Source organism: Sus scrofa, chromosome 16, assembly GCF_054392235.1.
Source record: "Sus scrofa isolate SSC_HxYL_T2T_F1_AM1 chromosome 16, Sscrofa_HxYL_maternal_Yorkshire_Landrace_v2.0, whole genome shotgun sequence".
Classification (NCBI taxonomy): Eukaryota; Metazoa; Chordata; class Mammalia; order Artiodactyla; family Suidae; genus Sus; species Sus scrofa.
The window spans coordinates 58,860,082-58,875,157 of record NC_139398.1 but is presented as its reverse complement, the minus strand read 5'-3'; the positions used below and the strand labels follow the sequence as shown (position 1 = coordinate 58,875,157).

At 41.3% G+C, this 15,076-nt stretch overlaps 1 long non-coding RNA gene across 4 annotated transcripts in view; it reads left to right on the top strand.

Moving 5' to 3' along the window:
- The window catches only part of LOC102159645 (uncharacterized), a 594,616-nt gene that overhangs the window by 317,080 nt on the left and 262,460 nt on the right, over positions 1–15,076 (top strand). Inside the window, exon 1 of one of the 4 annotated variants that reach the window (XR_014831494.1) lies at positions 374–680. The exons of 2 other annotated variants lie outside the window; for them this stretch is intronic. This is a non-coding gene — a long non-coding RNA (uncharacterized LOC102159645). Of the gene's footprint in view, positions 1–373; positions 681–15,076 lie in introns of those variants that run through there. One more of the 4 variants, XR_014831492.1, reaches the window with a different exon arrangement.

Sequence of the window (15,076 nt, the reverse complement as noted above, 5' to 3'; positions counted from 1 at the left end):
TTCTTAGCTTGCGGGCTGTACAAAAATAAGGCACAGGCTGAACTTGGCCAGTAGACTTTAGTTTGTGAACCCCTGGACCATTGCTTTTTCTTGCTTCTGGGAGATGTCCTAGCAGGGTGTTTGCACAAGCTCCCAAGGTCCTTGACTGGACCCGTGCTAAATCCCATGTGCTGTCACAGTGCCCTAAACAAGCTTCCTTCTTTAGCTTTGTCTTCTGCTTCTCTTGAGCCAGTGTCCTCAGGAACCGGTCTGGTATATATTCTCTTGGCTCTTGCTATGACATGTTTTCTAGGTCCTGCGGCTCCTTTTTGGCATGTTTTCTTTTCTTCTTTATCAGGCTCAGCATGTCCTGGGCAAGTTAACCTTGGTTATTGTCCCTGTTGCCAGGAGTGGGGAAGGGGAGGGAGATCTCAAGGGGCTTGCCCGTTGTCCTGCAGGAGAGAGGTCTCTTTAATATGTGCAAATAAGAGGGAAAGAGTGAGACCTTAACAGGGAGGGGTAGACTGCTTCCGCAAGCTTGGGGGGCTCCAGGACGTGGAGATGAGTTTCAGGTGCATAAACCCAGGCATCCTCATTCCTGTGATAGGGAGTGTTCTTTCCTGGCTCTGGCTCTGAACTCCAATAGCCTTCCAGTATGAAGAGAGAGCTTCATCTTCTTTGGACGTCTGCTTCCCTTGTGGGTAAGTCCTGAGCGTGGTCCATAGCATTTCTTCATACTTCCCTCAGGCTGCAAGATGTAAGAGCCACCTTATATATGATGCTCTGAAGGTCCTCTGGCTTTCATATTTAGTTTTTACTTGACAATTTGTATTAGTCTTTATTTTTTTCAAAGGATTAGTCAATCTTAGCTATAGCCACCCAATTCCACTGTTGCTGTAGTCATTATTTATCCCATATTTCTAAAATGCCTGATAAATTACATCCTCTTGTGTACTCATGTTCACCAGCAGACCCTCTAGGTTTACCACAGATAGACGTTTTAACAATTTCACCTCTACCTTGTGCCAGGGATGGGTCCTTATTGCCGGTCATGCAGAGGATGACCCGATTCCAAACTCTCCTTTTAGCATCTGCTTTCATGGCCTGTTTCAGGTTGAGTTCTCCAGGGAGCAGACTCTGAGATAGAGAGTCACCTGGAGGAAGCCTGCTTTTGAGGTCGATACTTGTGGATAGGACAGGAAAGACGCAAGAGTGAATGGAAGAGAAAATGAGCCAGAATGTAGTCTCAATGAAGACCTGGGCAGGAAAGCTCTAGAACTGGGATGGCCCTTCAGACTTGTCCCAGCTGATAGGAGAGGGGAGAATCCTTCTTCCCTGTCAACCAGTCTGCATGTGGGATTCTGCAGAAAAGGAATGTGACTTCCTAGAGAGGACCAACAGCCGAGGGCTGTTTGCCAGGAGCATATCCTACTCCTGGGCACATAAGCCCTTCAGTCTTAAAGGGATACATATGTCGTACATCACAGCATTCACTATGAAGTTCCCTATACATGACCACAAAGGTAGAGAGCTTTCCAAGTTAGAAAGCATAAATAACGATACTTTAAAAATTTTTTATTTTTATTTTTTGCTTTTTAGGACTGTACCTGTAGCACATGGACGTTCCCAGGCTAGGAGTCAAAGTGGAACTAGAGCAGCCGGCCTATACCACAGCCACAGTAACGTGGGATCTGAGCTGTATCTGCAGCCTACACCACAGCTCATGGCAATGCCAGATCCCCGACCCACTGAGCAAGGCCAGGGATTGAACCCGTATCCTCATGGATACCAGTCAGATTCGTTTCCCCTGTGCCACAATGGGAACTCCCTTTAAAAAAATTTTTAAAATGTATTTGTTTTGACACTTTTTGAAAGAGTAACAACAATTCTAAGGTGTCTGGGAATAAATTTAACAGATGTTTAAGACACCTTAAAAAATAACTTTATTGAAAGACATTAAAGTAGACTTAAATAGATTTATTATGTTTCTGGATGGCAAAGTTCAATATTTTAAATGTGTTAATGCTCAAATTAATACAAAATTCAAAATCCCAAATAGACTTTTTTGGAAAATCTTATTCTGAAATTTATATTAAAAAAACCAAAGGGCCAAGAATAGTCAAAACAAGTTTAAAATCAGAACAAGGCAGGAGGACTTGCCCTGCTGGATAAGAAGTTTTATTGAAAATTAAAATAATCAATATAGGAGTTTAGTGCATTGGAATATAGACTAGTAAAACCTGACAGAGATTTGATCCTTGTTTGTATATGTGGTGTTGTAAGTTAGCGGGGAAATAATACATTTTCAAAAATAAGTGGTGTTGAGATAACTGATTATTTCTGTAGAAAAAGATAGTTTGTTTTATTCCATGTCTAAAGATTTGATTCCACGTAGATTGAATGTGTATAAATTGTAAAGCTTTAAAACTTTTACAAGAAAATATACATAAACTTTATGACTTTGAGGTAGGAAAAGATTTCTTAAACGAGGCATGGAAACCACATGTAAAGGAAAATGCCGATAACTTTGATGCCTTTAAAATTTTTGTATAGCAAAGGCAACTTAGATAAATGACAAGTCATGATATGAGAGAAGGCATTTACTATATATATAACTGATAGAGGAATGATATCTAGAACATTTAAAGAACTCCCAGGAAACAATAAGAAAAAGACAATTCAGCATATAAATAGGTGAAGGATAAGAACAGGAAATTCGAAGAGGAACCATGCATGGCTAATATACTTTTGAAAAGTTATTCACCTTACTTAGAGACCTGGGAAGGAGTTCCTGTCGTGGCTCAGTGGAAATGAAACTGACTAGCATCTATGAGGATGCAGGATGGATCCCTGGCCTCGCTCAGTGGCTTAAGGATCTGGCATTGCCGTGAGCTGTGGTGTAGGTTGCAGATGTGGCTTGGATCTGGCATTGCTGTGGCTGTGGTGTAGGCTGGCAGCTACAGCTCCGGTTCAACCCCTAGCCTGGGAATCTCCACATGCTGCAAGTGTGGCCCTAAAAAGACAAAAAACAAGCAAAAATTACATAATAAAATAAAATTTTCACATCCATCAGATTTGCAAAAATTGAGAAGTCTGCTAGTTCCAAGTGTTGGGAAACATGTGGAGTAAGAAAATAGTCTGCTAGTGGGGGTGTAAAATGTGAGTGTACATTGGAACAACTACTTTGGAAAGCAGTTTAGAACATCAAAAAAAATTTAGAATGAATTTAATTTTCATCCTAGCAGTCCTCTACTACCATAGGAAAATTTTTTCACATGTGGGTAAGAATGTTCAATTTAGTATTATTTGTAGTGGATGGAAATTGGAAATGGCCTTAATTTCCATTCATCAGAGAATGAATATGTTGAAATATCTTCATACAAAGACACTTTATACTGAAGTTAAAGTCATACATGTCTCAGTGTGTATGTCTTAAAGTCATACACTTCAATGGAGGTGGACCTTAAAAGTAAAATCTTGAACAGCAACAACAAAAACCAAAACAAATCCCAAATCAAGTTGTAGAATATTTTAGTATAATGCTATATATCCTTCATGAATATATACATATTACATGCATATAGGTCATATACGTAATGTTACCTATTACATAACATATGTACATATATATTACATACATTTTATAATATTTTAGGAGCTATTATAGAAACATGAGCAGAAGTGAAAAACACCAAAATAAGATGATAATTCCTTGTGCATAGGGTAATGTGAGAAGAATGGGGTTGAGGAAGGGGCTTTTATCATATGTGAAGTATTTTTTCCCCCTTAAAATTCTGAAGCTCTAAAGATATAAGGCAAAATTTTAAGCTTTGAGAAAGCTGAGTGGTGGGTACATGGACCTTTGTAGTTTTATTTTCTATTCTTTATGGTGTGTTTGAACTACTTCAAGATTTAAGGAAAAATTAAGTTTAAACAAATGGACTGTCTAAGGAAAACCTATTACTGTGATTTGATTAAATCTGCAAACCCTTGTTTTTGACCAACAAACCCCAGCTTTCATAGCGCATGGCATTTAGCCTGATAAACTCTATCCAGACTCTACAGGAACTCTGAAAGAGGATGGTTAGATGAATACAAATAAATCGGATGTACTCAGAGTGATCAGATAGGATCTCTTTAGTCTGTCTTCTCTGGGGACCTTGATGATGGGATGGGGAAAACAATGTTGGCTCAGGGCAAATCTCAGAGATCAGGAGCTTCTAAGGAGATTCAGCAACCAGCACAGGACCTAGTCCAAGACTTCACTGTTTGTGCTCTCAGATCAGGCTTCCTATCACTCACGTGACCCTGCTGCGTCTCCACATCTCTGTGGGGTCCTTGACACGAGGCTCAAGTTGTCCTGGTGAAGAAGCCATGAAGCTGTGACATTCCAGGCCTTCTGGTTATAGAAGGAGCATGGAGGGAGCACAGCTGATAACATCTGTCTGTTCAGTGGAAGTGGAAAGGTTGGGGCTCTGCTGGGAGTGTTGGCGCTCATAGCCCTGAGGAGGGAAAACTCCCCTCTCCATTCCAAGCACTTCATTTGACAGATGAGGATGTCGACATCTCATGGGATGCTGTTTGCTCAGCATTACACTCAGGTGGTGGGAGAGCCCATTGACCCCTGATGGTACTCTTTCTACCACACCTTTCAAGCAGTTTCTTGATTTTCTTGTAACTGAGCCACTATAAGGAGGCTCCATTGATTTGTTTTTAATTCCTTTGCTTATACATTCTCTATATTCTAAATTTTTAAAAAAGACAATTTTGAGTGTTTCTGATTCCATGATATTATCATCTTGTTATGTCACAACTTTTTTATTTCATTGAGCTTCATGGGAAGGAATCAGAATTAATTCTTAAGTGTTATGAGGATGGAGGAGGAAAGAGGGGGCCCAGACTAATTCCATGTGAGGGAGAGAGGAGATCAATGTGAAGGAGAGAAGATCTTGCCCTGCCTGTTCTCCCCACAGATCTCTCTCCTTAACCGCACTCTTGTAGATAATAATTGTGTTTATCAAGTTGCACTTTTATAATGCCCACAGTTTCCCTCCAGGTAAAACCCATTGATTACTTGCACCACAAAGTGAATACTAATGAGGTTTCTTGGGCGCTTTCTACATGCCAGGCACTACGCTAAGTGCTTCACATGCATTATCTTATATAATCCACATCATAATGGTATGAAGTAAATACAAGTATTATCTTCATTTATAGAGGATAAATGGAGGTTTATAGAGATTAAGTGTTGCACCCAAAAGCTAATAAGTAGCAGAGTCAAGATTTGAGCCCAAATCTCTTAGCAGCTCTACTCTTAGCAGCTCTACTATCTTGCAGTGTACAGTCAGTTTCAAACCTAACTACCCAGTTAGAGAATCCATTGGATGTGTGGAAGAAAGGCTAACTAATCATGGAGCAGGTGGGCAAGCCTGGGTATGGCTTTCTTCTCCATTTTACAATATGGCTTAAGTTACTTCTGTATTGATTTTGATTGGAGATTCTCAATAATAAGTAAAATATACAAGAAAAAGACTCATGTAAATATCACCAAATTGTAAGAAATGAAAACTGCACTTAAAGTGTAAGATTTGCTGTAAAACACTAGATGAATGAGAGCATAATTTCTGGAGGAGCTAAATGCTATCAGCCCTCATTTCCTATTGCGTTTGTAGACTTTCAGTTCCTAAAACCAGCTGTATGGTGAGAAGAAACTATTGGGGAAATTTAAGTAATATTAAAGTTAAAATTACGTTTCAAAAAGAGGTAAAATGGATATTTGAAGTAATACTTTAAAGGAAATTCTTTTTGTAAATGGCGTCAGTCTTTACATCATTCAGATTCATTTGCCAGAAATGGGACTATCAGACTCAAATGGGCTTAAACAACGAGGGTATTTATTAAGACTTAGAGCAGGCAATTCAGAAGTAGTGTGGGCTTTATGTTTGATTGATTCAGTAACTCAAACCATGTCATCACAGAATCAGGTTCTCTCCATTTCTTTGTGCCATCTTAAGCTTTGGCTTCATCCTTGGGTTGGTTTTCCTCATGTTCACACAATGGCTGCCAGCAGCATTTAGGGCTACAAGCTTTCATATTCACATACAGTGAGGAAGAGAAGACCATCTTCCTGTTGTTTTCTCTTAAACCTTTCCTTCACATTGGCCAAAATCAAGGGTCACTTGTCCATTCTCAGAAAACTTTCCTTCACATTGGCCAGAATCAAGGGTCACTTGACCATTTCTTAGCCCATCTCTGGAACATGGGTTGTGATTACTCCTAGGTAGCCAGGTCTAGCTCTTTAAATGAGGTCAATCTCTCAGACACCAATGCTTTTTCTCCATAATAGAGAAATGGAATGTATGTTGCAGAGGCAACCACAATCCCCAGGGTAGAATTTGCCTGCACCAGATGGGTACCATGATTCATTGACATATTCAAGAGACATGTATTAAATATCTGCCATCTGCTCAGAACCAAGGGATTCTAAAGAAAAGTTACACATGAATACATTTTCCTATTAGGTGACAAAAATGACAAACTGTGGCTCAGGCCCCTTCTGCTTTCTTTTCCCTACCCTTCAGTGTAAGCACTCAACAAAAATATCTATACAGCCAAAGATTGGACTAAAGATGGAAACTGAACCCAAATTGATGGCTCTAAAACAAGGAAACTGGCCAAATTCAGTCAACCAGCTAGTTACTAATGAATTCTTTTATTAAACACCATCCTACAGATTTAATTTTTTCTTTTTGTACAGGCCAATTTCCCTTTATCAGGTGATAGATGACTGATTTAAACTTCAACTTTTGAACACTGGATATGCATCTGCTTAAACACACAACTCGTCAGTTTGACAGCTAATAACTTTACTCTTGGGTTTATTCTATTACCTACTGACATCTTTTATATTTAGTGGGGTAGGAGAAGGGCTCAAAAATTCTGATATGTAGAGCTTAGAGTGCCTTTTATTGGTAAAATAATTTTATTTGTAAAGTGTTAAATACCTTTAGAGCCCTTCCCTTGAAAGTGATTGAGATGTGGGAGCTGGAAACAAGTTATGAGTTGTCTTATGCTGTGGTTTAGCAAGATTTGAAGTTGGTCAAATAATTTTAACTCTCTCTCTCTCTTTTTAAGCAGCCTAGCTGACTGCACCTGCCTCTTTATTAACCACAGAAAAGTGAAAACCTAGCAACGTGAAATGAAATCTTTTTCTGCTTTGGCACCAGTATGCCCATGGAGAGTGCTCAAGGCATGTGGAAGATTTAATGCTTAGGGAAACTAAACGATAATTTGCTTCTGTCCCGGCAACAGAGCTATTCTAAGAGCTCTGATTGCTTAAGAGAGACATGGCACAGACATTGCCCCCCTTTCTATGTCTTGCTTAGACTTTTAACTCTTTTTGGTCTGTTTATTTGTTGAAGAGATTATGGTATAGTCTAGGGTGGTGGTTTTGGAGTTTGTTCTTCTGGGTAACTCTCAGGCTGATCACTAATAGTATATGTGTTTATAAAAGATGATAATCTACATTTTTTCTTTTGACATCATTTTATCATTGAACTATTAGTTCACAAAACCTAAGAAGCATCCTGTTCTAATTCTAGCAAGTGTTTTTATGGTGGGGAGGAGAGAGATGGGAAAGTAGGGGAACTGAGGATTATTTTTCTGTGCCAAAATGGCAACATAGGGCTTTGTCGTTATATTTAATTGTGGTAAAGCATAATAATATAAAATCTATCATTTTAACACTTTTTAATGTGTACAGTTCAGTGGCATTTTGTTCACTCACATTGTTGTGCAACTACCACCATCATCCATCGCCAGCAATGCTTCACCTTCTCTAATTGAAACTCTACCTATTAAAGAATAACTTCCCATTCCTCCTTCTTCCAGCCCCTGGAAACCACCCTTCTACTCTCTGTCTTTCTGAATTTGCCTTCTGTGTATGGAATCAGACAATATTTGTCTTTGTGTATCTGATTTATTTTACTTGGTATAACGTCATCAGGGTTTACCCATGTCCTGTACAAACAGGGGGTTTGAATTGCCACAGCCCTAAATTCATGCAACTTTCCAGAGCTCAGCCTCTCACCTTCAAATAGTTTTATATTTTATGACTTTTGTTTCTCACAGATATTAAATACCAAATCCCCAAACTATTCTGCTCTTCCCCACATGACTTCACACAAACCTTTGTTCCAGTCTAAGTATGGGTCCTACCTGTGTCAGAATATTTCATATGCCGAGTTTAAAATTCACTACTCCAGAACCATAAGAATACTCTGAATATGCTGAAGAGTGAAATTAGGCCAATTGGGCCAGCAAAACACGAGGCTTTCTTATTGAGTCTACTTCCAACCTGACTACATGAACAATTTTTTTTTAAAACATCAAAGGACTTGGGGAGTGGTTTTAGTGAGTTGTAGACATTTCCTCCCCATTACTCTTCAATGCAGTCAATAGACTATCATCCACCCTTTGTTTAGATTAAGAATGTGGGATCAGTCCCTAATCTTTCCTTTTGTGTCATTTCCCGCATCTAATTCATTCTGAAATCCCATGTTTCTCTCCACAAAATAACATACAGAATGTGTCAGCTTCCTCTCTGCAGTCAGTGTCCTTGCCCAAACCACCATCATCTCTAATCCTCAAGACTGTTCTATATTGTTTCTTTGGCTCAGTCCTTGTCTTCTATCCATTTTCTACCTTGAGGCCAGAATTGTCTTTTAAAACTACAAATCAGAGTCTGCCAGTCCCCTTCATAAAACTATGGTTTCCCTGTACTCTAAATAAAATCTATTCCTTACTGTGATTTCCTAAGCCCTGCTTGATTTAGCTTCTCCTAACTCCTCCAAGTTCTCCATTGCTCTCATTCACTATGCCTGGAGTTATTATCTTGTTTTTCTCCCTATGCTTGGAAGGTTTCTTCCTCAGTTCTTCACATGGTCTTAGCATAGTTGCCACCTACCCAAGAGACATTCCCTGATTACCCTTCCAAAGTGGTGTACTAGTTACTATGAATTGGGTGGTTGACCACCCATTTTAACTCCCTTTTCTTATCCCAACACAGCAAAACTAAAATTCATATTTCCCAAACTTTCTTGGTGCTTGGATTCTAGAAAACATTTTGTTTCCAGGGACAAAGTACAGGCCACTCATTTTGTGGTTCACAAGGTCTCCATTTTGGTAGGACCAAGCATCATTTTCTTGGCATGAGTTGTGGAAGCTGTGGTGTGATTCTGGAGCAAGCAGCTGTAGCTATGGCTACAATGGGTAGCAGCCAAGGGTAGCTTCTGTTTCTGTGGCTCTGCAGGAACTATTTTAATTTCCTGGGCCCTGGAATGATTCTGCCATAAGCAAGAGAGTAGCGCTTATGACAGATTATCTAGAGGCTGGGGATTATTCTTGAGACATCAGTCAAGAGCCTGCTCTTCCAGTCCTTTTAACAATTTTATAATTACAAAATTACCTGTATAGAATCCCTTTCTGCTTAAGTGAGTTAGAGTAGATTCTGTTGTCTGCAATAAAATTTGGACCAATACAAGTACCTTCCATGAGTTATTCTTTAGCTCATCTTTTAATTTTTTTCATCCTTATACTTTATTCATGTATTGTCTTTCTCCACTATAACATAAGCTTCATGAGGATGGGGCCTTGTCTGTTTGGTCCACTGCTCTATCCCCAGGAACTAGGACAGCTCTTGAAGCATGGGAGGTGTTCCATGACCATTTGTTGCATGTGTACATGGACCCTAGGCATTTGCAGAGGTACTCCACACCAGGCCCCAGCAATCTTAGCAGAAGGGGCATTCGCCCTGCAGCTGAAGTCTTTCATTTGACTCACCATTTGTTTCTGGTCCAGCTCCAATTTAGTTCTTCTGAATCAGCAATGGAAACATGCACTTTAGATGATGATGACAGAGTGAGTCCTTGAATTTTCTAAAAGCTCTGCATCAGGAAGCTTCTGCTAAATAGTGTCTTATACCACTATCAGTAGAGCTTCTATCAGTGGTGGCAGGCAGTAGGGCAGAGACTGGTCAAGGAGGGCCTGCCCAGCTTGGCCATTGCAGGCTCTTCTTGCTTGAAAGACTACTTCACAAACAAAGGAAAGTCAGGGTACTTGCCTTCTGAAAGATCATCCTGGTCTGTCTGAGGTCATCCCATCCATTCTGGTTGCCTGCACTCTGTTTGCTCTTTCTAAGAGTGCTGCCTTTCCCTTTTCCTATTTCCAAAAGATTCAAAGTTCTGAAAATGCATGTTGTCTTTTTGCTTTGTTTTTAGCAAGCCAAGAAGTTGGGTTCTCAGCATAAAATTCTGAATAATAGATTTATTTGCCTAAAATAATCTGTGCTTCATTCAGTTTTTCATCCTAGTGCTCAGTACAGGGTCTGGTACCTAATGGGTGCTCGGTAAATGTTGAAGAATGATTGAATGAGTGAATCACCCATTTTGTGCTTTAAAAAAAAGCTGGCAAAAGGTTAACATATGCAGAAAAGACTTCGTATAAGAGAAAAAAAAATCTCACATATGACTTTGATTCTATTCAAATGTGTTCCTGCAGTTAGGCAAGATTTCATTAACATTTTTTTCACCTCATGCCTGCTGAATATCATTGCAAGGTTTAGTTGACAAGTGCCATTCACAAACCACATCACCGAACCTAAGAGGGTATCCTGCCGCACTGGGCTTCCTTTCCTCAGTCTTGACACAAATAAGACGGCAAATGTCAAATATTCTTTTTTAGAACTCTTATTCAGAATGATGAGCTTTTCCAAGGTCAGGGCGAGCACCCATTTTATTTTGCATTCATGAGCAAGAATGCTTGCTGGCGACAGGTAACCTTCAGAGAGAGAGTAAGAGGCTGTTATTAGCAGAAGGGCACAGGCTGGGAATTGAATCTTCCTAAATAAGTCACATCTGCTGGCTGGCAGGAGAAGGAACTCATGTCAGGGCAGGCAACTAACTGGCAGTGGAGGACGGCTGGTTACTGATTAAGCAGGGCAAGATACTTTAAAAGCAAAGAGCACTCCCTGAGTTGAGATTAGGCAGGCTCTTGCAGGCTCTTACAGCTGGGAGGGGAGTGGGGAGGGGGTGGATAGAAGAGGGTGAGGTCAGGAAAAGGACAGGGAGTGGGTATACCCTTGGCCTGGTGGGAGGGAGATGTCTCACAGAGGGTGGCCAGGCTCTCTGCTCTGTCTCTGGATTTGCCAGAGACAGGTCATGTCTATCTCTAGGGCAGAAACTCCTGTCCTTGAGGTTGAGACACTTCATGGGTTTACCAGCTATCTAAAAGGGCAATGTAAAAATCCCAAACCCAATTGGTTTCCAAGTCTATTGACTGATATGTACATCACACAGCTAACTTTGAGTACTGAAGACTGAATATTTCCCCTCTTGGAATGCCTGGGAATAGCTGCTGTGGTTGCTGCTACTCTTTTCATTTGTTTTCTAGATAACATGCCTTGAGTCTTATGGTTTGCAGATATTACATAACTATTACATTGAATCCTCACAAAACGGTGAGATAGCGCATAGTTGTCCCTATTTTATAGATGAAGCCCCTGAAGCTCAGAGAGGCTGAACAACTTATCCCATATCACAGAGCTGGAATGTGACAGGACCCCCCCCCCCACCTGCCGCCCCCGAATGGAAGCAATTCTAACCCTGTCTAGGGGGAATGAGTCCCTGATGGTTCCTTGCCAACTGCAGAAGTTTTAAAAGCTATTTGGCCCTAAGGCATGCTCTTTTCCATAATTGGGAACTAACTGTACATTATTGCTCTTGTGTTCCTCAGTTTATTAACTACAGATCAGTCTAAGGTTTTTTTCCCTAGATTCAATTGAATGAAGCAAAACATAGACTGGCCGTGGGGTGGGCAGCCAGCACATGAGGAGTGGGCAGCTGGCTTATAAAATGTCAGGGTCAAAGCTGCAGCCTCTCCCTGGCTTTCCTCATCCAGGCCAGCCTGCCTCATGCCTGAAATTCCCTGAATGGAACCACTGATGGGGGTTTTCTTGGACCCTCCTGAAATGTCAGTTTGTTACCTGTGAGGACTAATGTACTGAGAATAACAAAGGGGGAATGTTTCACTAGTATGTATTGATTTCTCTCATTGGATTTTCTCAACAAACCATAAGGCAACTGTTTTCTCTTGACATAGGTTAGTGTATTAGAATAGACAGCACTGAGCAATGCCCTCAGGGAATGGAACATAGGCCAGGTACCTTTTGATGGTAAGAAAGATTGTCAGGAGAGTTTGTCAGGAAAGGTCAGGAGCACTAGACCCTGTTCCTTGGGCAAATCCTGATAGAATTAAAAGCAGCCAGAGACCAGCATCAAGGGCTGGGTATCACAGGAAGTGGGGGTGAGACCCTGGAAAGTTGTGAAGCTGAAATGTGAAGAGCATTTGTATATAGAGGGGACTCCATAGCCAACTATGCATATGTAAATTACTTTTTATGACTGGGTCACTATGCTGTACAGCAGACATTGACACAACGTTGTAAATCAACTATAATAAAATTTAAAAAAATTTGAAAAGATAATCATATTGTGGAAATGCAAAAAATCTTTTTGTCCTTTTGAGATATACCCTGAAGTATGTAGGGGTAGAAGTGTCATGACATCATAAGGCTAAAACAACTAATTCTAAATGGTTAAATAAAACCGTGTGTATCTATGTATACAGAGGGATAAATTTGGGACTGTATGGGCAATGGGTAAATCAAGGTGAGCGGTATTCAGGTTGTAGGTACTTTCTTACCCTTTTTAAGTTGGAATCATTTTTAAATGAAAAGTTGGAGAGGAGGGAAGATGTGTTGGGTTGAAGGAGAAAGGCTGTGGCAGGCAGGGCTGAGGTCAGGCTACAAGCTTTGAGCATCCTTGGGCCAACTTCTTGGGGTTCCAGAAGGCAGTGCCACATGGGAAGGTGGGTAGAGGCAAACAGCAGGAAGTGGAACATCTGGGTCGGTAGTGATTTAGGACCTGCCAGTCTTGGGATTTTAATGCTGCCGATCTTTGTTTTAAAGACACATGAAACATTATTTCATTTCATATCTCTATTTCACACACAAAAATGAAGGTCAGATTCCAGGTCCATCCCAGGCCCACTCACTCCACGGGAGGCACATTTCTTGGCTTGTCTTGGCAGACCTAAAAGGAGGATAGAGGAGAGGTGGGGTGAGAGGATGAAAAAGGGGATGAGGATCATGAGGTTAACAAGCACATTTCTCACACCAGAATCAGGACAGGGCGTGGTGTTGCCAGCTCTTCCTCGAATGCTCTTTCCTTAGGAGAAGAGAGATCACAGATGGGCTCAGGAGGCACTCCCAGATGCCTGGCCACAGCATAAACTGAGCTGGCAGGCCTGCCTCCCCAGGAGATGGGTCTGTATGGTCACCCAGTGGGAAATTCCAGGGCCTCTGACCCACTCCATCCTTCCCAACCTGGAGAAATTCTGACGCTTTCCTACATCTTTCCTGCTCTGCCTCTGACACTTCACCCAATCTCACAGCTCCATGGGAGTTTTTATGTTCCCTTAGGAGTGGTGCCAATAAGGGCAGAGTATCAAAGACCAGTCACATCCCCTTCCCCTGGGGTCTCCTCCCTGTGTGCTAATAAAGGCAGTGCTGGCCCAGGCAGATTTGTCAATTCAGCAAAGTCTGCTTTTCATTTCCTCTGCTCCTCCTGCTGCGTTTCAAGCCAGCCAAGTGTTCGTTGCCCTCATTTCCTCTTTCCCATCCCCATCGTTACCCCCTCCTACTGTTTCCTGTATTCTGGTCCTGGACTACCCCCCACTGTCGATCATTCTCTTTCTTTTCAGCCAACTTTCCTCAACTTACCTGTCCTGCATCTCATTGTTTCCGACCTGTTCTCATGTGAGTGATACCAAGTTGTCCAGATACAAGAAAATTTACCAATACTAATATATTAACTAATATTAACATATTAGCTAATGAATATTAACCAATATTAACACATTAGTCAACTAATATGTTACTTTTTCCTGCCTTAAAACACTTCAGGATAGACCTCTGTCTATGTAAGAAGACTTCCAAGGAGTAACTCTAATGGGAAACCAACTATCACCAACCAAAATGCAAGACTTCACAGTCACTGGTCCCCTTCCCAGTGGAGTCAGCAGCTCCTTTTCTGTCAGTGTGGGATGGGCCCTGGCCTGGAGGTCTGGAAGTCTGGACTTGCACTTCATTTATAACTCCAAAAACATCTTGGCTACGAGCTGTAAACCTCCCTAGAGACTTCAGGGTCTCCTTCTGCAAAGTCAAGGTTGGGAGTGAGAGGGTGATCTCCCTTCTCTAGGTGTGCCTTGAGAGAAGGCTACTAAATTACTACAAAATATTCTGCAGATATTGATCATTTGGGAAAAGTTTAGTAAATGGTTTGGATGAAATTTCTCTAAAAGTTGGATGGGAGGATGAGATGGGTTCCTTGGAGAGTTCAATGCTAGAGCATGAACTTCTCGAAGTGCATTAGAAAAACACTAAATGAAGTATTCACAGCCATTAGATGCTTTCCACCCTAAAAAATACCCAAGTCTGGCAAGTTTGGGAGATGATTACTGCCAGCTATTGTCTAATTTTGTGATGCTCTCTTAAGACATCTTAGAGACTATTGTGCAGTGAAGGTTTTTAGGCTGGTAGAGGAGGGGTGGGTGGGGGACAGTCCCAGGATATGACTTGCCTTTTTCAGAGTTAACTGTGTGGAACGTGCATGCTTCCAGATGTTGGCTTGAGTAAGCCCTGACCACTTGCCTTGTTCCCAGAAGCCACCTAGAATTGCATTTGGTAATATTTACAGAGAGTACAGAGTGTCCCAGGAGGAATCAGTGATACTAAATTGCTCATGAGGGGAGTTCCCATTGTGGCTCAGTGGTAACAAACCCGACTAGTACACCTGAGTTCCCATTGTGGCTCAGTGGTAACAAACCCGACTAGTATACCTGAGGATGTGGGTTCAATGCAGTGGGTTAAAAATCTGGTGTTGCTGTGAGCTGCAGTGTAGGTCACAGATGCAGCTCGGATCCCTCATTACTGTGGGTGTGGTGTTGGCTGGCAGCTGCAGCTCCGATTCAACCCTTAGCC